Source organism: Microtus oregoni, unplaced genomic scaffold, assembly GCF_018167655.1.
Source record: "Microtus oregoni isolate MIOR12 unplaced genomic scaffold, Mior012 000023F_ref0000262, whole genome shotgun sequence".
Taxonomy (NCBI): Eukaryota; Metazoa; Chordata; class Mammalia; order Rodentia; family Cricetidae; genus Microtus; species Microtus oregoni.
The window spans coordinates 28,463,888-28,488,270 of record NW_024543082.1 but is presented as its reverse complement, the minus strand read 5'-3'; the positions used below and the strand labels follow the sequence as shown (position 1 = coordinate 28,488,270).

At 39.3% G+C, this 24,383-nt stretch overlaps 1 pseudogene; it reads left to right on the top strand.

Moving 5' to 3' along the window:
- The first annotated feature begins 12,914 nt into the window (after nt 1–12,914).
- LOC121462009 lies at nt 12,915–13,505 on the top strand (annotated as a pseudogene).
- The last annotated feature ends 10,878 nt before the right edge of the window (nt 13,506–24,383 follow it).

The following is a 24,383-nucleotide window of genomic DNA, read 5'->3' as shown; positions in this document are numbered from 1 at the left end:
AGACTTGATTCAGAAGAAACTTCCCCTGAATTACAGAGGGGAAATGCTTGTAAACTGTATATAGAATGGCAAAGTATCATAATGATTTTAAATTAAGCAGCAGGGTACCAGGTGGAAATAGAGTTGAAGGTTAAATTGGGGTGGATCTTAGTAGGTATTAGGAGGAAAATGAAAAGTAAACTTTGAAATTCAAATAGTCTGCTGCCAGGCTTATGGCCATTATCAATATTGGGGATGGTTACCATCCAAAAGACAAGGAGACTTAGGGCTAAAATATGTTACCATCATAAAAGCATTTATAATCAACTTGCTTCAGTAGCCTAGAGCATGAATAAGTAGGTAAGTAGGTAAGCTAAGAGGCATTAGGACCTCTGAAATGTCACCAAATCCAAGCATTTAAACCCAAGAGCAACAAAATTGTGGTGGGCGAACATTGAGGAACTTTTCTGACAGCCTTTGGAGAATAATGTCTGTTGAAGACGGAATTAGGGAAGAAATGGATGCACTCCCACAGAAATAAATATTAAATGTGTATATCAGATTTGTCATCAAAATGCATCACTAATTCAGAATGCTTATTTTTAAGAAAGGCTAGTTTTCAAATGTTTTTACTCCAATGTATATATACATAGTTTCAATAAAACAAAGTTCTACACAATTAAACCTCATGCACAATTTGAGAAGCTTTGTTGTCAAGTAGTTAGGCTAAAATTTTCTATACCCCTTCATGCAAGATGAGGAAGGGTTCTAAAAATGGGAATGGTACTTTGTGTATATTATATTCACACAGAAGAAAGTACTGGGTGGTGAAACATGGATAGGGATTATCTTCCTAAAATCTTTTTTATTAAAAATAGAAAACTGTAGAGTAGAAATGGAATCTAATTACCCTAATGTACCACCACATAACAACTCTCCAACTATTTACAACACACATTTGTTGAGATCTTGCCACGTGGAATACGTGATTAAACCCATCAGTCACTCTTTGTAACAAAACAATTGTCACTAAGTTTGTTACTAACACTCTACCAAAGATGATACATATCAAGTTAACACAGAAATTCTTCCTTCCACGGGCTCTCTTGATGCTCTGAGGTCACAGCTAATTTCCCAGAAGCAATCATCAGGGTACAGCAGTCACTGCCTCAGACTACCCAGTCACCAGAGACTAACTTCACAGCAAAAATAAACATGTTGAGCCTATTGAGAAAATGTAGTCAGAAAACATATTTTAAAATATTAGTAATATCCTAAACTCATGAATAGAAAATAAAATCTGTAATGAGGTCTGGCGCCCTCTCCTGGCCTGCAGGCATACACACAGGCAGAACATTGTATACATAATAAATAAATAAATAAATACTTTTTTTAAAAAAGAAAATAAAATCACCTTGTCTCTCTTTGAATGCTCTAAGAAAACCTAATAATGTAGTTCATTACAATGATACTCAGATATGTCAGGATTTATCCAAACCCTGCACCATGCAATGTGTACTACTTATTTTCATAACTATAGCAAAGCTACAGCAATCAAAGTAAAACACTGCTGGAATAAAAATAGACACATGCCAAAAGAAAAATAAACAGTGTCCATAAATAAACCCATATACTAGTAATTTATTTTGAATAAATGTGCCAAGAACATGCAGTAAGGAAACACTAGTCTTTCAGCAAATGGTATTGGAACTGCCAAATATCCACATGAATTCAATTTAAATTGGATCATCATGTCATACCATGTAAATACAACTGAACCTGGTGAGAACAAAAAGAGAAAACACTATGGCATTAAAACAATAATTTTCATACGACACCAAAAGCATAGACATTAAAGGGATGGATAAAGATTAGAATTGCATTAAAGGAAAAGGCTATGAAAATAATAACAACATGAAGAGGAACACAAAGAACTCAATAGTGAGAAAGGGAATGCCCAATGTCGAGCCTGCAGTGGATCAGAATAAACACAGCTTGAAGGAAAGCCTGCAAGTGTCCAGTAGATGGATGCAAAATGCTTTGCATCAACAGACTCCCACTGGGGTAGTGAGAAGAAGACAGGTGGGACTTTAGATGTAGCACCTGTGAGAATGGCTATCATCGAAAGAAAAAGAAGGCAAACAGGCGAGACTGTAGGGAAAAGAGCACTTTGCATTGACAAGAATATAAATTAATATGGCCATTAAAGAAATTGTAGAGGACCCCAAATAATAAAAACAGAGGAACCGGTTTCCTGGGAGCTCAAAGGCCACTCCAGCCAGGAAAGCAGGTGAACTACCTGCAGATCTTCACCTCTCCCTCTTCTCTTCCAAATCCAAATCCCTAGTCTTATCTCCAATCCAGACCACCCGCTACAGCCTCCTTTACCCCCTTCCCCAGATCTTCCCCTCCTAACCATTCCCCATTGCTTTATCCAGGGACCCAACTCCTGCAGAGAATCTCTGGGAACTCACAGGCCACTTTGACTAGGGAAGTAGGTAGGCTAACCACACGTCACCTCTCCCTCAGCTCCTTCAAGTCAAATCCCCCTGTCTTATCCACATCTCTGCAGCAGATCTCCAGCTGCGGTCATCTTCCCAACCTTCTGCCCCCACCTCCAGGGTGTCACAAGTAACTTCCCTCTTCTCACTAATTGCTTTATCCAAGTCCCCAGCTCCAGCAGACATTCCATAGCAACCCAAGGGCCACCTGGGCCAGGGAAACAGGTAGCCTAACTGCAGCTCCTTCCTATCCCATCATACAGATCTTCTCCAACCTTCCTCCCTACTCGTCCTGTTATCCCAGTCCCCAGCTCCAGCAGACAGACATTCTGCCTGCCTGATGTGGGATGTACATGTGTTGCTTTTATTGACTAATGAATAAAGTGCTTTGGCCTATGGCAGGGCAGAATATAACCAGGCTGAAAGAGAAATAGAGAGTAGGTGGAGTCAAGGAGACACCATATAGCTGCCAAAGGGGAAAGATGCTGGAAACCCTTTTTGGTAGGCCACAGCCTGGTGGCAATACACAGATTAATAGAAAAGGTTTAATTTAAGATGTAAGAGCTATCTAGGAATATGCCTAAGCTATTGGCCAAACAGTGGTGTAATTAATACAGTTTCTGTGTGGTTATTCAGGTCTGGGTGGCCAAGAAATGAACAAGCAGTCTCCACCTATACCTGCCAAAGAAGCAGTAGGCCAGCAAAGTAGGTAGGTGAGCTTCGGATCTTCAATCTCCCTCGTCTCCTCTACATACAATCCACCATAGTCATACCCAGCTCTATAGCAGAACATCTGTTGTGGCCTCTCACTCTCTGCCCTCATTCCCTGGTGGAATAAGCAGATCCTAATAGAACACCCTTCTTTCCTCCCCATTGGTGATCCAATCAGTCCTGCCCCTCTCCTAACACACCCTCACTCCTAAATGTCAGTTCCCAATACCTAGATACATATTTTACCCAAAACCCCCAGTGATCACACCTAGATGGATCCCAGAAGAAAACCCAAACTGAGGGAAATGAAAATGAAAACTTTAGGAGCTCAAATAGGAACTTTGAGGGCTCCCACACCACACAACAGAATACATCATACAAGAGATGAAAGAGAGACTCACAGGCACTGAAGAACAATAGAAAAATGGATATGGATACCTCAGTAAATAAAATGTTAAATCTTAAAAAATTCTGACACAGAACATCAAAGTGGCAATACACATCCAACACACTCTCCTAAGTACCAGAGAAGACAAACAAAATCACAGAACAAAACACACATCCATGAAGACAAGACTATATATCATCACCTAGAATAAAAATATTCCAAAACCCAGATGCCTATACAAATTATAGTCAGGACAATGTGTCTCCCCTAAAGCCCAGCAACCCTACCACAGCATGTTCTGTGCATTACAATAGAGGTGAGGCATAAGAAAGATACCTTAAAGTAGCCTTTATGAATATGAAAGAAGTTCTTAAAGAAGAAATAAATATCTTTTAAAATCTATGAAAACACAAACAGTAAAAGGAAATGAAGTAAGTGTTAAAGAATTAAAAGAAGAAATAGAATCAATAGAGAAAATCAAAACTGAAGAAAATCATGAAATGAAACATTTAGGAACTCAAACAAGAACATCAGAAGACAAGGAACAGAGAAACTCAGGCATTGATAACACAATACAAGAAATAGATACCTCAATCAAAGAAAACGTTAAATCTAAAAATCTACCCTAAAGCAGGAGATGCCTCGCAAGATACAAGAAGCATACAGAACACCAAATAGATTGGCCCAGAAAAGAAAGTCCCCTCAGCACATAATAATCAAAATACTATGCATACAAAACAAAGAAAGAATATTAAAAGCTACAAGTGGAAAGGCCAAGGAACAAACAAAGGCAGACCTATTCAAATAATATCAGACTTCTCAAAGGAGACTTTAAATGCGAGAAGAGCCTGGACAGATGTTCTACAGACACTATGAAAACACAGATATCCACTGACTGGCTGATTTTCTGTGTCAATTCGACATTAAGCTAGAGTCATCAGAGAGGAAGGAGCCTCACTTGAGGAAATGCCTCCATGAGATCCAGCTATAAGACATTTTCTCCATTGGTGATCAATGAGGGTGAACCCAGTCAATGGTGGGTGGTACCATCTCTGGGCTGGTGGTCCTGGCTTCTATAAGAAAGCTGACTGACAGGACCAAGAGGGGTGCACCCACTGACGGAGACAGTGGGGCTGATCTATTGGGAGCTCACCAAGGCCAGCTGGACTGTGACTGAAAAAGCAGGGGATAAAACCAGACTCTCTGAATATGGCGGACAATGAGGGCTGCTGAGAAGCCAAGGACAATGGCACTGGGTTTTGATCCTACTTCATGTTCTGGCTTTGTGGGAGCCTAGCCAGTTTGGATGTTCACCTTTCTAGACCAGGACGGAGGGGGGCGGATGATGGAGGAAGGTCATTGGCTAATAAAGGCACTGCCCTGGCCCATTTTATTGGTTAGAGGATAGGTGGGAGGAGTAAACAGAACAAAATGCTGGGAGGAAGAGGAAGTGAGGTCAGACTCCACAGCTCTGCTCTCCTGAGCAGATGCCTCAGCAGAGACGCCATGCCCCGCTCCCGGGCAGACACACGCCATGAAGCTCCGACGCAGGATGGACTGGGCTAGAATCTCCCCAGTAAGCACACCTTGGGGTGCTACACACAGATGATTAGAAATGGGCTAAATTAATATGTGAGAATTAGCCAAGAAGAGAATGGGCCAAGCAGTGATTAAATGAATACAGTTTCTGTGTAATTATTTTGGGCATAAGCAAGCCGGGCAGGCGGCTGGGGTGTTGGGGACGCAGCCCCTCCGCTGCCCTTACTACTTCATATGGCGCCCAACATGATGGACTAAACCCACTTAAAAAACCTGAGAAGGCTTAAAAATAAGGGAGAGAGAGTTTAACACAGATTTTTGCTGTTTGTTGGTGGTGTGCTATAGAGAGATTTCCTGATTCGGCAACAGTAGCAGAAAAAACGCTGTGTCATTTTAAAGCGCGACTTCCTGGGGCTGTGCCACCATTGCGATCTCTGTCTGGCTCCTGCGGGAGACAGAGCTTTTGAATAGAGTATTTGGAGTAAAGTGCTACGATTTGTTTGATGGCAACTAGACTCGCTGTATTCTCGGGTCTGCTCTGCTTGTTAGAGGCAAGCATGCACTTTCTTCTAAGAGAAGCTTCCTGACTCAGCTTTAGCTGCAAATCCTGCAGCTCATTAAGAGGTCCTGCCACGAAACACTTAAATGGTGTTGATGAAAAGCTGAACGCATGCTTTTCGGTTTTCAGCCGTAGCAGGAAAAAAGCTGTGCCGTTTAAAAATGCCGGCTTTCTGGGCCATCCTGCCAGGGCAAACTCTGACTGTTTGAGGCAGGAGGGCCGGCTACCGAGAGAGAGGACTTGAGTGTTGTCTGTTTTAGCTCACTTGCTGGCAGGGACCTTGAAATGCCATACAGTTGTTGCAGTAAACATGGCTACAGCCTGTATATCCGCCATGAGGCTGGAAAGCTAAGGAATGGACTGGATCTAGCTGGCAAAGCCACGCCTTTAATCCTACTGATATTGCTTGGTAAATTAAAGACTCGTGTGGTCAGAAAAAGAGAGATATACAGTAAAGAGAGATTCAAAGACAAAGAAAATTTCTAAATGGTTTGAAGTGTGTTAAAAATATGTGCAGACTAAAAGTTGAAGTTCTTAAAATAAAAAACAAAAAAAGGAAGAGAGTTGTTGTGTGTGGTAACACACGCCTTTAATCCCAGTGCCTAGAAGGCAGAGACAAACAGATCTCTGTGAGTTCAAGGTGTAGTAGTGTACACCTTTAATCCCGAATGCCTGGGAGGCAGAGACAGGCGGATCTCTGAGAGTTCTAAGACAGCCTGGTCTACAGAGTTACTTCAGGTCAAAGATACAGAGAACCTGTCTCAAAAAGCAAAAAGTTAAAAGTAAACATAAATGAAATAGAGGTTAAAACAAAGCTGTACAAAGATGGAAAATAGACAGAGAATTTTGATACTGTATGCTATTGTGCTCTCTTTGAATTGTTTGAATGCTGAGGAAAGAGCAACAGCTGCTAAAAGATATTTATTTATAAATGCTGCTGAACTAATCCAAAATAGATATTTTGAATTTGGATCTAAGGACATGATACTTTGGAAAGGAGTTTCTTATTTTGTTTTCACAGAGGATGAGACGCTATTCATTTCTTCTATTTCGATTTGGTATGATGGACCACGCCCTCCTGAAGGGTTGGTGTGAACGCCTTCAAAAAATTGCTTCGCTCAACTGCCAACTGAGATGAAGCTAACACACAGGTTATACCATGAAAGACCTAATTAACGACGCCCCCATTCAGCAGGAAGCAGTTTGGAGAGAAATAACTGCGCCTATATTCCCAAATATGGTTTATAAATGTTCTTTTACATTTAAAGGGGGATATGATATAGATATGAATAATTTGCATTAGTATAGATTTTGCTTTATTGATAGAGATTTAAGGTCAATTTTGTGATATGTATAAGTGTTTCTGATTTTGATTAAGGTATTGTGATTGTGTAGTTCATTTAAATATGTACTGTATAATTAAGAAATATAGGTTGTTAATGGATAATCATCGATAATAGTAAAGCTTGTAGTCATGTTAATTAGATTTTCTAGATATATAGAGATATATTTTAGATAGACATTCTTCATGTCTTTCAAAGATTACAGAATAGGACATTTAATGTTTTAATAACTGAGGACTTTTCATGACAATGAGACACTCTGCTCCTGGCAGCACCAATCTACTTCAAGAGGAAGATGGGCATCGAAGAGGCTCGTTATGGAGTTTTGATAGCCATTTGGGCAAGAAACTGCTCTTGCCTGGACTATTGCATAAACTGGACACAGAGAACCCGCAGAGAGAGGACTACTAATCTCAAAGCTCTTTAGGTACTTTTGAATCCCATTCCAGAGACTCCAAATCCACTTCCTCTCTGAATGCCAGTCTGTGGAGAAACTGCCATGGGGCTGATCATCATATCTCAGAAGCCTTTCTCAAGAAGCCAGGCTTTAAGCTGCTCATCAAAGTAGCCCTTGATTCGAAGAGTCCCTGTCACCTCATTAACCTGGGATTAGAATTGCTGGATCCTGAGGTAAGTTGATTCCCAGTTTTATGAGAAACTGCCACACTGATTTATGTAGGGAGCCATTATGGAGTTAGCAAGAAACCTGGCTCTAGAAAAATGCCCAAGAACCCACAGGGATGAACCCAGCTGAGACCCTAAGCAAAAGAGGAGAGGGTGTCTGAACTGACCTTACCCTGTAGTTAGACTAATGATTATCTTAAATATTAGAACCTTTGTCCAACAACAGATGGGGAACAGAGGTGATGACCCACATCAGAGAACTGGACTGAACTCCCAAGATCCAGCTGAAGAGTGGAAGGAGTGAGAATATGAGCAAGGAATTCAAGACCATGAGGGGGTCATCCACTTAGACAGTTTGCTTGGGCTAACGGTAGCTCACCAACTCTAACTAGACTGGGAGTGAACAAGCATGGAAACAACCAAGCCCCTCTGAAGAGGGTTGACAGCTAGGGCAGACTGAGTGACTGATAGTGACATGGGGATGTGTCTCTACTTGCATATACCAGCTTCATGGGATCCTATTCTCTTTGGATGTAAACCTTGCTCAACCTAGACGTAGTAGGGAGAGCCTTGGACTTTCCACAGGGTGAGGTGCATGACACTCCCTTAGGGTTGGAGGGGTTGGGGGAGGGTCTGTGGAGGGAGAGGGAGGGGACTGAGAGGAAGGGAGGGAGTGGGAATTTGGATTAGTATTTTTTAAATAATAAAAAAGGGAAAAAAACAGAAAAAAAGAAAAATACCTTATCTAAATTAACTAATAAGGAAATAAAGATTATCCAAATTAAGAAAATTAAAGATGAAGGGGGGGACATAACAAATACTGCAGAAATCCAAATAATTATAAGGATATACTTTTTAAACAACTAGTACTACACCAAGTTGGAAAATCTAAAAGAAATTAATAATTTTTTCAATGTATATTACTTACAAGAGTTAGACAGATAAGCAATTTAAACAGCAGTAGTTAAAAGTATACCTGGTGGGAGGACATATAGTTTTAGCACAGAATTCCATCATACTTTTGAAGAAGAACTAATGCAAATACTTATCAAATTATTCCACAAAATAGAAACAGAAAGAACATTGTCAATTCATTTTATGAAGCCACAGTTACCCTGATACCCAAACCACATAAATACCCAACCAAAAAAAAGAGAATTACAGTCCAATTTTCCTTATGAACACAGATACAAAACTTCTCAATAAACTCTTTGCAAATTGAATCCAAAAAGATTATCCACCATGATCAAGCTGCTTTCATCCCAGAGATACAGGGATGTTTCAGCATACATAAATTAATAAATGTAATCCACCATATTAACAAACTGAAAGACATAAACCATATAAGCATCTCATTAAATTGAGAAAAGGCCTTTGACAAAACTTAACACTGCTTTATGATAAAAAGCCTTGGAAAGATTTGGGATATAAGGGTCATACCTCAAAAATAATAATGACAGTTTACAAAAGCCTATAGCCAACATCAACTTAAATGAAGAGAAACTCAAAGCAATTCCACTAAATTTGGGAATAAGACAAAGTTGTCCACTCTTTCCTTACCAAAATAGATAGCACTTAAGTCTTAGAGCAATTAAACAAGAGAAGAGGAACAAGGCTATACAAATTGGAAAGAAAGGAATTAAAATATCTTTTTTGAAAATATGATAGTATACCTAAGTGACCCTAAAACTCCATCTGGAAACTCCTATAGCTTGTGAACACTTTAAGCATAATATCCAACACAAAATTAACATACAAAAATTAGTCCCCCAGCCATGTACAAAAAATAAATGGGTTGAGAAAAAGTCATGCAAACACACTTTTCACAATAGCATCATATAATGTAAAATATTGGGGCATCCATAACCAAGCAAACCCTGTATGATAAAAACATTGAAGAAAAAAAAATGAAGATGTTGGATGATGAAAAATTTCCCATGCTCATAGATCAGTAGAATCAATATACTAGCAAACAGCCATCCTACCAAAAGCAATCTACAGATTCAAGGGAATCATCATCAAAATTCCAACACAGATCTTCACAGATCTTAAAAGGAAAATATTCAGCTTCATATGGAAACACAAAAAAAAACAGAATAAAACAATCCTGAATATTAAAAACCTGCTTTCAGTATCACCACCCCAATTTCAAGTTGAACTGCAGAGTTATAGTAATAAAAGCAGCGTGGGACTGGCACAAAAACAGACACATTGATCAGTGGAATCTAATCAAAGACCCAGACAAAAATTCACACGCCTATTGATGCCTAAATTTTGATTAGGAAACTAGAATTACATAATGAAAAACAGAAAGCATCTTCAACAAATGGTACTGGTCAAGCTGGGTGTCAACAAGTAGAATTGTTAGCACAGGCACTAAGATCAACAATACATGGGACCTCATAAAGCTGAAAAGCTTCTGTATGGCAAAGGACACTGTCATTCCAGCATACAGCAACATACAGAATGGGAAAAAATATTTTTACCAACTACACATATGATAGAAAGATAATATTCAAAATAAATAAAGAACTCAAAAAATTAGATAACAAGAAAGCAAATAACCCAATTTTTAAAATTGTGTATAGATCTACACAGAGAATTCTCAAAAAAAAAGAAACACAAATGCTAAGAGACACTTAAAGAAATGTTAAGCCTTGTTAGTCATCAGGGAAATGCTAATCAAAACTACTTTGAAATTTCATCTTACACCCATCAGAATGGCTTAAGGTCAATAAAACAAATGACAGTTGATGCTGGCAAGGATATGGCATATGGGGAGCACTCACACATCGCTGGTGGAGTGCAAACTTTTACAGTCATGATAGAGATCAGTGTCGTGGTTCCTCAGGAAGATGGGAATTGATCTCCCTCAAGATCCAGCTATACCACTCTTGGGCATATACCCAAAGGATGATTCATTCTACAACAAGGACACTTGTTCATTCATGTTCATTGTTGCTCTATTCATAATAGTCAGAAATTGGAAACAACCTAGATGTCCCTCAATAGAATAGATAAAGAAAATATGGCACATTTATACAATGGAGTATTACTCAGCCATTTTTTAAAAAACTGAAATTTTCAGAGATAAATAGATGGAATTAGAAAAAATCATCCTGAATAAAATATCTTAGACCCAGAAAGACATGTTATCTATTCACTTATATGTGGATATTAGCTGTTAAGTCAAAGACTAAGCTATAGTCACTAGAATCACAGGACTTAATTATAGAGTAAGGCACCTGGGGACAGTAGATCTGTTATGCCCAGATCACAGAGTCCCCCCAAAAACAAGGAGACCAAGTCCTGTATATAAAAGCAAAGAGCCTTTATCCTTATTCAAGTTTGAGCTTAGACTCTCTGTGTGTCCAACACATTGGAACAGTCAGAGAGCCTCGAAATCAGGTGAGTGGGTTTTTTTTTTATAATAGTAGAGGTTGGAGTGAGGGATTTCTAAGTTTCAGGACCCCTGATTGACTGTCGTTTGTCTAGGGGTGCCCTGGTAAAATCAGGAGATCATATTTACAACAGTTGGAACATTACTTATTTATTTATTTATTTATTTATTTATTTATTTATTTGGAATGTTAGGTACTTTCCCCTTAGATGAATTGTTTCTGGGAGGTCCCAGTTTGTGGTCTTTTGTGGAGTCTTGTGTAGACTCAGGCCTACTTTCTGGCTGGTCTGCAGAGTCTGTCTTGTCAGGTGTGTTCCAAGCTGCCCTGGGCCCTACAGATCTCCTTAGGAAAGGGAAATAAAATATATAGCTGTGGATTAATGGAGGGGGAACTAAATGGTAGGATCAATTGGAGCAGGAATAGAAAAGGGGAGATTAGAGTGCAGATAAATGGAGAGACAGCTAAAATTAAGGGTCATGTGAGAGATAGTATTGGAAACCTAATACAGTAGAAGCTCCCTGAAATATAGGCAAATATGAAAGCAAATTAAATGAAATTGCCAAGTAATAGGGGAGACAGAGCTCAAACTGGCCATCTTTTGAAGTCAAATGAAACTTCCTGTACCTTTACTGGGTTACAAATAATTGAGCTTTAGGACAAAGGGGACCCATGAAAACCCCTAACACCTAAACTGTTAACAATAAAGTGCTCTCTCAGAAACTGTTGGCAAGGCACCATTGCTGAAAACAACCCCTACCCAACTCATTGAACATGGAGAAGTCAAGCTGGTGCTTTTCCTTCTGTTTGTTTTGTCCTATTCTGATGTGTATGTCTTTGTTTTTATCTTGTTTTATTATTATCCCTTTGATGTCTGGGTTGTTGTTGCTGCTGCTGCTGTTGCTGTTTTGAGACAGGGCCTTTCTGTTGCCTTGAAATTTACTGTGTAGACCAAACTGTCCTCAAACACATAGAGATCTGTCTGATTCTGCTTGGGTCAAAGGCTTGCACCACAAGGCAGCACCTGTTTTCTAATGAGAGACAGATAGAGGGTGGACCAGAATAGGAGAGGGAATGGGGAGAAACTGGGTGGGATAGCAGGATGGGAAAGCATAATCAAGAAATATTATTTGAGAAAAAAAATCTATTTTCAACAAAAGGGAAAAATTAAAAAAGAAAAATAGAAAACAGATGATTCCACAATTCCACTATGGAAGTGAAATACACACATGTGTGCAAGAAATGAGATTGACAACTTACAAGATATTTGCACAGCCATTACATTATGTGCAATTGCCAAGATATAGAATCATTCTAAGTATCCACAGATATATGAACCAACAAAGAAAACATGGTACGTAAAAGCAAAGCAGTATTATCCTCTCTTCAAAAGAATACAGCCATTTGACATATTATTTATTAAGAACAATATGTTATGGATATTAAGCAAGTGAAGAAAAACACCTATTATGTGATTTATATGTAGAACTTAAAAGGATCCAACTCGATGGATAGGAAAACTAATAATTAGCAGGAACAGAAATTGAGAAGAAGCAGGGGAGGTATTGGCCTAATGACAAAAATTCTCAGGTCCACAAAAATGATGTTATTTCCTTGTGCATCATGATGAACATATGATGATGTAGCATAAATTTGAAGGTAACTAAGAACTACACATTACTCTTTTTGACTTTGAATGTCTTCACCATAAAAATAATCATTGTAAATGCGTGAGGAAATATAGTCATAAACTAGACTGAGCCATTCCAAATACACATCTACGAACTATAACCGAGTAGCCTTGTCCTCTTTGTACCCCCTCTGTGATCACCGACCGGCAGCCTCAGGCCCACGGTCTTGAGACCGAGCATCATGCCTTTGATAAAGTCGCAGAGTTCTGATGGAGAGATATTTGAAGTTGATGCAGAAATTGCCAAACAATCTATGACTATCAAGACAATGCTGGAAGATTTGGGAATGGATGATGAGGGAGATGATGATCCTGTTCTTTACTAAATGTTAATGCAGCCATTCTAACAAAGGTCATCCAGTGGTGCACCCATCACAAGGATGACCCTCCTCCTCCTGAGGATGAAGAGAAAAAGAAAAACAGACAGATGATATTCCTGCTTGGGACCAAGAATTCCTGAAAGTTGACCAAGGAACACTTTTTGAACTTATTCTAGCTGCAAACTACTTAGACATCAAAGGTTTGCTTGATGTCACATGCAAGACTGTGGCCAATATGATTAAGGGGAAAACTGAGGAGATTCGTAAAACCTTCAATATCAAAAATGACTTTATTAAAGAGGAAGAGGCCCAGGTACGCAAAGAGAACCAGTGGTGTGAAGAAAAGTGAAGTGCTGTGCCTGACACTGTAACACTAGAAGGGTTGCTCCACATGCTAGTTGCACTGCTCTGTTTATAATTGTTAATATGAGAACAGTAGACAAACGCAGTCTCGTCCTCTCTGCATGTGTAGTTCCAGTACAGATCTGACCTATGGCTGAGTTTCTTCTATGAGCAAAAGTTCTTTTGTTTTTGTTTTATTCAGTATTCTGAATAAAACTGAACTTTTTGGGTTCTCTGTGGAAAGTGGCACTTTGGGTTTTCCCTCTTTTTGTAAAGTGATTTCTGCCTAGTTCATTGTCCAATTAACTTCAGTGAGCCTTTGAAAGTTGGCTTTGTAAATAAAACAACTTATGAGAAGTATTCTGAAATAGAATTACTAAAACATGATCTTTGTTCATGAGTTGGATACTGGAACAAGAGAACTTGAAGTCAATGTTGCAAGTGGGGTTGTTAAGATGTGTTCCAGCCTCTTTGCTGCTGGTAAGCTTGTATACAGCTGGGCTCTCTTAATTGGATCTGAGGACTTGTTTTGTCTTATCCGCCCCCCTCCTTTAATTTTTAATCTCAGCTTTGAATATGTTGCCTAGAGATTTAGTTTACTACCCATTTTGGTTTGGGGGGGTTGTACCTCGACATTTGTTAGCTTTTCAATTAAAAATAACACTTAAAAAAAGAATTATAACATATATAATATGTTATATATTATGTATTATAACATATATATGTATTATAACATATATATGTGTGTTATATATAGCAATTATGTCAGCATATCGATGAAAACATGATAATCCAGATAATAATGATTATCCATATCCAATATAGTAACATACATCCAAAATAAAGCATTGATAATATGAAAAATCATGAGAATGGTGACCCCCTCCAACCTCTGACCTCACTGTTTTTCTCTCTCCTACTGTAGTTTTCAGCTTCTCCCTGCAGCTTTACTACCCATGGGTGTACAATTGTTTCTCACTGCTTTGTACCTACGTGCAGATTAGTGATAAAAATCAATGAGATTAAAAATTAGACAAACTAAAACCAATACACAGACCTCAGAGTTTTCAGTATTAAGTATTTGCTTCAATCTCTTGGTCTAAAAGGACGCATTACTTCATTTCACTGTGTTAGCACTGTTGAGAACACTGGGTTCCCAGACTGCAATCTGGTATTAGTAGCAAGCAAATCCCCTTAGAATTAGTTTAAATATTTAAACCATTTCTACCAATGAGATGGGTATTGCCATTGCTCACTTTATAGAAATGATCAAGAAATGATCAAGAGGAATACCATTTATTTCTGGATCTCATTCCAAAGATGACATCTGTCAAAAAAAAAAAAACTACTGGTCACTTAAGAAAAATTCAGGTGAGAATAAGTTTACTCTTTCAGTTACAAATACTAACTTATAAAGCATGCATTCCTTATGTTCTTTTTAAGTTTTGCTCTTACAATCCTAATTTGAAGTGAGTAGGACCTTTGAAGTCCTTCATACACTTCAGAGTCCTGTGTAACCATAGACTAATGAGCAGTCCCCTGCATCACCTTGAATGTTAAGAGGCTGAATGTACCAAAGTCTAGAAGAGCAAATTTGGAGCAATAATGAAATACATCAGTAAGACTTTTGAAATTTTTTAATTATGTGATTTGCCTTACTACAAATTAAATAAAATGGTTTATTATCCTCTACGTTGATAGAGGGTTGAAAATTGTGTGTTACCGGGTCAAGATCCAGGATGTCAGTCACACAGAGAGAGGATGGATTATACGGGAGAAGGGGATGTCAAGGTCATGATCCACAGAGAAATATAATTTGAAATATAATTTCAAAATGGTATTATAGATTTCCAATACCATGTTAAGGAGATTTCTCTTTACAAATGAGAATCAAATAAAATAAAACATCAGTATAAAACTTGGGAGTAACTATCATATAGGAAGACTAATAATTTTTAATACCACATGACTTGACAATGACAGAAGGAAGGCACTGAAACAAAAACAATTATAATTACAGATTCCACATGTCCACTCCATTTTACTTAATATTCTGGGAGGTCTCAAACTGAAATAAGATTATAAGGCAAGAATATTTTCAGGAAATAAATGAAAAAGAAGTGCTGTGGGACAATGGTCTTTTATCTTATCTCTTGTATTATTTTTAATAAAACACTGATTGGCCAGTAGCCAGGTAGGAAGTATTGGCGGGGCAACCAGGCAGGAAGCAGAGGTGGGGTGACAAGAACAGGGGAATTTTGCGAAGAGGAAAGGTAAATCTGCAGTCATCACACAGGTAGAGAGGAAACAAAATGTGACTGCCTCACCAAAGAAAGGTACCAAGCCACATGGCTAACACAGACAAGAATTATGGGCTAATATAAAATGTAACAATTAGTTAATAAAAAGGCTGAGCTAATAGGCCAACCAGTTTATGATTAATGTAGACCTCTGTGTGTTTCTCTGGGACTGAACAGCTTCGGAACCAGGCAGGACAGAAACTTCTGTCAACAAAGGAGAGGTTTGCCTGTATCTTTCCCAAGTACTTGTCCCTAGTTCCTGAAATTTGGAATTCTAAGCAAGGAGTGCTCTTATAAATTTTCTGAAGATTTCTTGGCAGCAAGTTCAGCTGGGCTTGTCTGTGCAGCTTCCTGAGGGATGAGACAGAGGATGCTATTTAGGGACATAATGAAACTGGTGGCTGTTGAACTGTGGGTAGGGCTTATCCAAAATAATGTTGTTTTTCCCCTTTTTGTCACTGTCAAACCTAAAGTTGTGCAATGTGACTAGAACTCGGTGATTGTAATGTAACATCAAAAAGAAAGGCAAATACTCAGCAAAAGCAGGAGCCAAGATGTAATAGTGGTTCCATCAGTTGCAATAACTATAACAAGAACAAAGGTTCCAATTACTGCAAGCAAACAAAATTTAGCAGGAGAGGCAAACCAGAGAAGTAACAGGGAAAGTGCATGTTACAGTAGAATTGTGGGCTCAGCCAAGTAGTGTTAGCAGGGCCTAGCCGCAAAAAGGAAACCTGATTTAGATAATGCTCAAGTGTGAAGCCCCCCCCCCCAAAAAAAGGAACTTGAAATTATTGTATGAAATATTTCTTCAATAAAAAATTTTAAGGCCGGGCGGTGGTGGAGCACGCCTTTAATCCCAGCACTCGGGAGGCAGAGGCAGGCGGATCTCTGTGAGTTCGAGGCCAGCCTGGTCTACATGAGCTAGTTCCAGGACAGGGGAGTGCACTGGCAGAGCGCTTGAGGAGCACGCTTGGGATCCTATCTTCAACCACAGGCAATAGCAAAAGCAAGCACACAAACAAACAAAAGGGTGGAATAGACTGTGGTGTCATGGGATCAAATTACAGAGTGAAATGGGTTTGTGAGAAAAAATTTCTTGACTATTCCAAATGTTAATATTCAGGCATCTGTACTAGCCTACCCTTGGGGTCCTGGCAGGATGTGTCCTCGGCTGCTGACATGAAGAGCATCCCCTGAGCGTATTTGTTATGCTCCCTTTTAAAAGGTGAGCCTGGTGGTCTAGTGGTTAGGATTTGGCTCTATCACCACCCTGACCTGGGTTTGATTCCTGGTCAGGGAACCAATGCTGTAATTTATAAATCGTGTGAAGAGCAGTCACACCATGGAACAAGGCTCACACAGGAGGTTTATTGGAAAAGGAGAGATTAGGGATACAAGGGTCATACCTAAATATAATAAAAGCTATTTACAGCAAGCTGACAGCTAACATCAAATTAAACGGAGAGAAACTTGATGGGGAGTTTTAAGAGCTGATTTTACCTGCTGTCAGCATTCCTTCGTCCTTTGTGTAGGGTTCAGACCTCTTGGACTCTGCCCCCACCTCCACTCTGGCCTATTGTTGTCCTTGGAGTAAAGGGGAGGGGGAAATGATGTTAATTATATTATAATCTCAAAAAGTAATAGACATAATTTTAAAAAATTGATTCTTTTGATCTCATTGGTAGAGACATATTATTAACTAATTAGCTTATTTATTTAGCCTTCCTTTAGATGTAGTACCAGAACCACCTTTAATTTAGGAGATGACTTTTCCTCACTATGGAGACAATGTTTGTTTTAGTGTTCTTCATGACTGTTCAGTGAATTTTGGAGTTTGCACTTTAAAACTTTAAATGATGGGGACAACAATTAGTTCTTTTCCTCCTGCATAGCCTTACTAAGTATTTAGGTTATAACTTTGCATTGTAAACTGCTTTCTGTCATCATGCTTCAACTTTTAGTAACTATTTTCAAGAAAAAATCCAGCTTTGAATTTAGCAGCTACAAATTACAAAATACACTATTTCAAACAAATTTTCACTGTGTTACTTCCCCTTTTACAATAAAAATGACCAAAAAAGCTTAGAAGGAATATTTTCATTAATTTATGAAATGGGTATATACATGGTTATAATAAAATTAAGACAATAATAAGTAAATTAAACATATTAATTAATTTAAATAGAAAATATTACAAATTACACAGAGAACTATTGAGTTATATTCTATTTCTATAAAGATGGAATAAAAATGATAGAAATAGTCGACACAATTCACTTCAATTTTATTGGCCATAAACTTAATTGTTATTTAGTTTAATTTGCCTCACTCTTTGCATTATAATTTTATGTTGTGTTCTTGCTGCTGAATTGATTTCAGGAATCAAAAACTAGTTGATCCTGTTTAAGGGATTCCAGGAAAGGCAGCTCCATGACAGGAAGTACCAGTGTGGGAAAGCCTTGGGAGCAATGAGTCATAGGCTCTTACTGCTTCTAGGTGCATTCCGTGTGACACTCTATTAGATGAGGCAAAACATTCCAGTGAAGTAAAGAAAACTGACTGAGACAAAAATCCACAACACTCTAGAGGATAAAAAAAAAAATGTAGGGCACTGTAAAAACATGATTTCATATAGAAAGGTGGTCTGTGTGGCATTAATTCTTTATAAACTTGTAGCATTCACATAAAGAACATAAAAACAGCCTTTTGCCTTCTTTGTCATCACTAGAGTGCAGTAAGTAGAGTATTATAAGATTTTGTTCTGCTCTAACTAAAAACCTGACAAAATTTTTATTGATTTTTTTTTTAAATTTGGTTCACAGTTTGGATGTTCAATATATGGCAACTTGGATCCACATTTGGCAGGATATTGAGTCAGTAGGCATATAGGATAGGGAAGCTTTTTTACTTCATTCCAGACAAGCAGAATGAGAAATACGATGAGAAATGGATGAGACACCAAAGTACCTGGCCTCAGTGGCCTGCTTCCAGCTATACATCCTACCTAAAACTTGTGAGAGTTCTCAGAATCACACCAGCAGTAAGGATCAAGAGTTTAGTGCATGCTTTTCTGATGAACACTTATATTGAAACCACAGCACTATAAAAGTTGAAAGAACATCTTACAGGATATTGCAGTTAATTTAATGTAATTAACAAAAGCTAAACTTTCTTTTCTAGAATACTTGCCCACTGATTTTTTTTTCTTTTACTGTAATGGCTAATCTGGGTCTTCAACTTTACACAGTGTGTAAATTGCAGGTGTAGGAAAAAAAATGCCTTCATCAGATTGGTCTGTGTGCATGTCTGTAGGACATTTTACTGATTGCTAAATGGCATACAAGAGTCCAACCCATGGTGGGAGATATCACCTCTAGCCAAGTGAATCTAAACTATTTAAGAAAGCTGGTTGGACAGAGCCAGGAGGAGCAAACAGTAAGATGCATTCCTCTGGGTTTCTACAGCAAGTTTATGTCTTAAGTCCTTGGCCTGACTTCTCTCCATGATGGACTACATAGCCTGCAACAGAAAATAAACCCTTGCTTTTCGTCATCATGTTTATCACAGAAGCAGACACAAAACTAGAACAATAACTGACTTCATATTTAAACATGTAGACCCTAAGCAGAGGTATATACACACAAGGAAATGGACATTTCCTCATTTAAGACAGATGCAACAATGCAATTCATGATCTAATAATTTTGTATGTATATAAATAAAGCTAGCCGGGCAGTGGTGGCGCACGCCTTTAATCCCAGCACTCGGGAGGCAGAGGCAGGCGGATCTCTGTGAGTTCGAGACCAGCCTGGTCTACAAGAGCTAGTTCCAGGACAGGCTCCAAAACCACAGAGAAACCCTGTCTCGAAAAACCAAAAAAAAAAAAAAAAAAAAAAAAGCTATACAAGTAGATATGTATATAGTTGAACAATTGCAGAATATAAAAAACATCTGAAAAAATTAGTAGCTAGGCTCTCATCGCTATGACCAAATTACCTGACACAGATAGCATAAAAGGAAAAATTCATTTAACTCACCGTTTCAGAGGGTTCATTCCATCACCACAAGAAAATTCACATCATGGAAAGCCACAAAGCAAGGAAAAGTGTTCTCTGGTTTTATCCTTTCTCCCTTTTATTCAATGTAGGTCTCCAACACACAAAATGGCAGCACCCATGTTGAAACAAGGGCGGCGGGCTGCGTCCCCGGCACCCAGCCGCCCCCACTGCTAGCTTTACCCGAAATAATTACACGGAAACTGTATTCTTTTAAACACCGCTTGGCCCATTATATCTAGCCTTTTCTCGGCTAACTCTCGCACCTTGACTAGCCCATTTCTAATAATGTATGTAGCCCACGAGCTGGCTTACCAGGAATGATCTTAACCTGCATCTGTCTGGAGTGGGAGAACCATGGCGACTCCCTGACTCAGCTTCTTTCTCCCAGCATTCTGTTCTGTTTACTCCACCCACCTAAGGGTGGGCCTATCAAATGGGCCTAGCAGTTTCTTTATTGTTTAATCAATGAAATCAACAGATTGATATATGACACTCCCACATCACACCCATATTCGGAATATGACATCTGCTTTCATTTAATCCTTGGGAATCTCATCATTGATGTTCTCACATCTATAGGTATGCTTTAGACTACTAGGGCACTCGAAATCCAGTAGGGTTGACACTGAAGGTTAACCATTGCACCATGGTTTACATGCAGTAAAAAGTCAAAGTTATACAACACTTATTTCTTCCTGCATCTTTCAGTAAATACTTAGTAGGCACCGATAAAATATATCAAACATTGGGATAAACACTGTGACTTAGCTACTTTTCTGTTGTCATGACCAAGGCAACATATAAAAGAAATCATTTAATTGAAGGCTTGCTTACAGTTTCAGAGGGTGAGTTTATGACCATAATGTCAGGGAGCATGGCAGCAGGCAGGCAGGTATGGTTACTGGAGCAGTAGCTGAGAGGTTACATCTAATTCATAAGCCAAAGGCAAGAGGGAGGAGAGAGACAGGGGGAAGTACCTGGAATGTCACGGGCCTTTGAAACCTCAAATTCCAACCCCAGTGATACACCACCTCCAAAAAGGCTATACCCCCAATCCTTATCAAACAGTTCCACTAACTGGGGACCAAGCATTCAAACATATGAGCCTTTGGGAGCCATGTCATTTAGTACACCTCACTGTATTATGAGTAGAGTCAATTAGAATGCATAGTTTCATAGAGTTTATAGCAATTCTGGGAGGAACAAAGTATTAGAAAATACTACAATTTAGTAAATTGGTGACATCATTTAATCACACTTTCCAACTATGTTACATAATTCAATTTAATCAGAAGCTCTATGTTCTAAACGAGGTGTTAGAACCCATGCCAGATTTGAAGAAAGTGGTCCAAAACTTAAGGCCATGACCATTGGCTCATCACTGTTCTGGAAGGTCTGTGCCTTGGAGAATAATCATCTTGGAGAATTGGGACACAGACATGTTCTGAAGATGTCTGATGACTTACAGTACTATCCACTATGGTGAGGAGGACAGAATTTACCTCTCTTTGCTCTATTAAGAGATATTTATCTATTAAGAGATAGATTACCCAGATACATGGCACATGCCCATTGGAGTTGGAGGAGCCTGTAAAAGAATAAACAACTCAGTCTAAGAGAGATTAAAAATAAAAATTTGGGGGAGATAGGTCTGAAGCTATAAACTTTGTATTTCTATCAGAGAAGAAACCTCTGAATGTATATTAAAAATACTGCAATTTACAGCAGGTGTTTTGCAAAGCATTAGTTTGCTTGCAGTGTCTTTGGTGGTACTGGAAAGTACACACAGGTGCTTAAAACAAAGCTGCAGTGAAATACAAGATGCATCGTCGGTGACTACTAACAAAAATACCTGGGATCCATTTCACCTTTGATTTCAAAATATTTTTTGGTTGTTGACCATTCAAAAACTTTTCACTTTTGTCAAGCTTTAATCAATACCCGCATTGAATTATACAGCCCCCATACAGAATTGCACTGTTTCAGAAGCTGGGCACGGTTCTATCTTGTGACCAGAGAATAGGCCCTTACCAAACACTCAATTTGCTGGCTTTTTGCTCTTAAATATCTACCCTCGAAAACTGAAATTTACCCATTGCATGAGATCTGTTCTGACAGGTTTCTGAAGCGGCTAAACTTTAATTACAGACTGGTGGTTAGCACACGCATCGAAAGGCCCCAAGTCTCACCCTAGCACAGTCCTATTTGAACGAAATGATAAAAATGTAGGCTAGAAAGCAAAACTTCTTCTACAGTGAGTAAAGCAAATGGCTAAAATGCTTGTCTACTGGAGCCCTGTTCATTTGGAAGTAAACCCTTGTTGGAAACTGAAGACAATTTGCAACATCTGTGCTGGAGCACATCCATAGGGTGCACAGCAGCTCAGACTATTGCATGCAAGCCTGTTTGGACGCTCACCTTCCTGGTCCTGGATAGAAGTGGGAGGACCTTGGACTTCCCGCAGGGCAGGGAATCTGGACTGCTCTTCATTCTCGAGAGGGAGGGGGAATGGAGGGGGAGAGGGGAGGAGGGGGGAGGGGGTGATGTGTGCGAGGAGGGGGAGGGAAATGGGAAATGGGGAGGAGAGGGAAATTTTTCTTTTTTTGCAACAACTAAAAAAAAAATAAAATAAAATAAAAAAAGAATATTGCATGCAGTGCGGACTGACTCGCCAACCAAAGGCTGTTTCCTTCCTTGTGTGTATGCCTTTTTGGCTCTTATATTTCAGGATCTGTTCTAAGCCCTCTGCAAGTTAGAACATTTAACATGCACAATAGTGAAACAGAAACTTTATTTTACAGGTAATCCATCCTCCGTCTCTGGCTTAGATAGAGACTGATGTCAACCACTCATGCTCACTCCTCCCTAGTTCTAGTGAAGAGAGAATCTGGTGAAACGGTAGACATGATAGACATGAGACATCCACTATCTTGACAGAGGCCTAATCACCCCTAGCTACAGTCCCTGTGAAAGTAGTAGAGAAATTAGTGTCCCCCTTTTACAGTGGTTTCTTTCTTTCCTGTTATCAGTAATGGAAGGGGGTAGGAACAATATAATTTCTTATGAATAGGTGTGAATTTAATGTCACACTTTGCCTAGTTTTTAAACCAGACCTTACCACGGGCACATATTAGGGCACATTTAGTATTTCTGGCATCTGGTGCACATATATCAGGAATCAATTGGAAGGGTCTTAGAACCCCAGCGAGGCTTTAATTTGGAACTGAAGTCAAACAAGCAGAACTTCCTTCTACCTCTTGCTAAATCTCAATCTTGACACCCACCACCAAAGAGCACTCGGTTACAGACATTCCCCTCCTGTGTCCCCAGCACAAATGGTGTTGACATGATTCTCTAAGAGCCCTGAGCTACTCAGCACTGCCTGGTATCCAAAGGTCAGCAAGAGCCAATGGTGCTGGAGTTCACTGTCCCATCAGTGGTTAAGGACACAGACACAGGAGGAAGCAAAGCAAAAGCAAGCATTATCAAGGAAAACTAGAAAAGAGAAACTTCTAAGATTTGTGAAGGGTCCCCAAATGGGAAAACTGCAATGCTCCTCTAGGAAGGGACGGAACTGACTGTGGCTGGGCTGTTTATCCAGGGCCTTTTTTATATGGCTTGCACAAGCAATGAAACAATAACTGAGGCCATTTCTATAAATTTGTTTACTCCCTGCGCTTTTCTTAGGTCAGAAAAATCAGGAGGTCACGAACTCTCTCCATTTTCTTCTGATGCAACCAGGGAGATGATCATGGGCTTTTAGCATGCTGCTCACCTGGTTTGGGGGTAGCGAAGGCCCCTTCTGTCCCTCTGACTACTGCTTATCATCTAATATCATGGTGGTCTATCCATCAGCTCTGACTGGCATTACTGCCAGTGTTACAGGCAGTATTATTTTGCTAGTTGTTAATCAAATTATGTTCTTTGTTCTCAGATTAATGTGATTACAGTTTCCCTACAGCAAGGAATGAAGTCCAGCCACAGCTAACCAAGACGTAGCTGAAATTTTCCTGAATGGCCTCCCACTTGACTCATTTATGGGCTAGTCTGAAATGCTGGAATAGGTGGAGACTTTTTAGAAACTTCTTATAATTTAGTCCATTACAAATCACACATTTAGTCTGCTGTGTCAGAATCAAGGACACTACAAGAAAACTCACAAAAATAACTAGCCTGATTTCATAGGGGTTCACAAGAACTGAACCCACAACCAGGGAGCCTGCATGGGACTGACCTAGGTCCTCTACATATATGTACAGTTGTAGACCTTGGTCTTCTTGTGGGACTCCTAACAGTTGTAGCAGGGATTGGTCTCTGACTCTTTTACTAGCTTTTGGGACCCTAATCCTTATACTGAGTCACCTTGACCAGCCTTAATACATGGGGAGGTGCTTAGTCTTACTGCAACTTGATATGCTATGCTTTGTTGATACTCATAGGAGACTTGCCCTTTCCTTCCCTAAACAGAAATGGAGGAAGAGTGGACTGGGAAGTAGGAACGGATGAGGGGACTGGGAGGTGAGGAGGGAGGGGAAGTTGCAGCTGGGATGGAAAACAGAGACATATATGTAAAAATGTACACACACACACACATATTAAAAAGAACCTATGAAAAGACAATAGAGCTT